The 2325-nt window shown below is 34.0% G+C and overlaps 1 pseudogene; it reads left to right on the plus strand.

The window, feature by feature from the left end:
* LOC108369502 (protein I'm not dead yet-like) overlaps positions 1-2325 on the plus strand; it is an 11422-nt pseudogene that overhangs the window by 6173 nt on the left and 2924 nt on the right.

The following is a 2325-nucleotide window of genomic DNA, read 5'->3' on the forward strand; positions in this document are numbered from 1 at the left end:
AAAGAACCTATATCCCGAAAATGAAAGTTATATATGCCAACAATAAGTTGCTAGAGCACTTTAAAGGCTCAAAATTGACCCCAAAATAAGGCAATGTTTACCGTTGTTTTTACGACAGAAACCGAATTGGTTATTTACAAAAATGAATCTGTCGACAGGTTTGGAATTTTATCTTTGAAACGCCACACTTTTCTTTGAAATCGCTTTATTAGTTCTCGTGCAATAAGCGTTTTTGTGAAGCTATAAAAATTACAACTACAACATTTGAACATAGCCCCCATACCTTAAGGTAAGACGTATTCTACGTCAAAATCAGTTTCGGAAATAAAGGTTGCAAGGTGTGACTGCAACTCAAAGCGCGCAAATCGATTTCGGAAATATATTTCTCGTGCTGCACTAGCAATCTGCAATTCGCCTTTCGGAAATAAAAAAAAAACTCTTTCGAAAGACACTTTACATGCAAGGTGTGACTGCTCATGCAACTGCTTTCTGAAATTTCTCAATTTGACAGCCTCTTCGAAATATATTGCATACGAAATATAGTGCAACATCTGTCACGCTCTTATAATAATTAAGTCGAACACTCATTAATGATAAATGTATGAATTTCATATGTCCTTTTCCGGATAAGGCCACCTTACCTTTACTCTCGTGGAAATATGTTGAATCAAATTTTCCTTGGTACACAATTTTTTGTACTTGGTAAGACATACTCGTACAAACATACACACAAATAGTTCGGTTACTTTTCATAAACGCATTTGCTCTTTGTTTTCTAGGTGGCGGCTATGCCTTGGCAAAGGCTTTCTTAGAGACTGGTTTAGCGCCGTGGCTTGGGAACAAAATGACATTTTTTGAGTCCTTGCCAGTGCCACTCTTACAATTTCTTGCTATAATTTTTGGTGTGCTTATCTCAACGCTGCGTACAAATGTGGCAGCTTGTAATGTTGTCATACCACTGTTGAGTGAAGTGGTAAGTTAAAGCATGGAAAATTTACTAACAAAATTTAGTAATAAAAAATTTAGAAGTTATAAAGGCCTATCACAGATTCCGAGTGAACTCTCGTCGTGAAAAAATCTCCCGTCACGAATTCGGGCGAAATGCTATCAGCAATTCCGATGCGTTCGCAGTTAGTGCTGCCTTTGGTTTTTGTTTATTTTTATGTTTTGGTTTAATAATTCTAAATCAAAATAAATTAACTCGAAATCATCGATACCATTCTCACGAATTTCGAATTTGACGGAGAACTTCGTGATAACGACGGAATCCACGATAGCATCACATAACATAACATAACACAAACGTATCGTTCGATTTAGAAAATTTAGGTATCAAATTATAGGGCTTGACCTATAGATGGGTAATAAGGCTTTATTTTTTTGGAAAGGAGTTGCCACCTGCTAAAAGTTAAATTCAAATTATTTAACAAGTTAAATGAATTATTAAAATATGGCTATCAATCGAAATCGTTTTGGAAAGGCTTTATTTTTAAACTTCATGTAGGAGGGTTGCCACCTGTAAAAAACTTCAAAATCAACTTGAATTAAGGACGAAAGAGGGTTAAACAGGTTCTAATTTAAAAATATTTTGAATAGGGTTGCCACCGATATCGGGTTTAATTAAATGGTTGTTAAAGGAAAGAGTGTTAAGAAATCTTCAGGTTGAAGGTTTAGAGGTGAGGAGTTTAAAAATTTTAATTCAAATTATTTAACAAGTTAAATGAATTATTAAGATACACTGGCGATCAAAAGTGAGTGCATTGTTTTCTTTCTTAAATATTTGCAACGTTTTTCAAGTTAAGCTTTTTTTGTTATATTTTTATAAAAATATGGTCAGGTCAAATCATTTAATCAAAACCACACAAGTCAAACTTTCAAACCTTATACAGAACTAGGAAAAATTCAACAAATTTTCGTCTACATTGTGGACTTATTAGTCTGAAGTTTTAGAAAAATTTTGAGTACGCAGATTTAATTCTAGTAAAACAAGTGCAACTATTAAGCGGCTAAAAAATTGCGTTGATTTTTATTGCTGAGGTCTTTTCGCACTTTTAACCATATAAAGGGGAATTTCTTGTAGAACAAAATCCGCAAGACCGTTCGCAAATAAAATTATAAATAAATAAAGTCTAAGTTCGGGCGGAGCCGAACATTAAATACCCGGCGCAAGTATTAAATATATGTTTTCCACCTTTCCGAAAGCTGCCGCTACATGATAAGCCGGGGTGTATAAATTTTAAGTAAATTAGCGTCCTTAAATTTCGAAATATTGAAATTTCGAGCATTTCTGAAATTTACCGGTTATATGAAAAACGGCCGTAATTT

Source organism: Rhagoletis zephyria, unplaced genomic scaffold, assembly GCF_001687245.7.
Source record: "Rhagoletis zephyria isolate East Lansing unplaced genomic scaffold, Rhagoletis_zephyria_1.1 Rzeph_scaffold_00059, whole genome shotgun sequence".
NCBI classification, from domain to species: Eukaryota; Metazoa; Arthropoda; class Insecta; order Diptera; family Tephritidae; genus Rhagoletis; species Rhagoletis zephyria.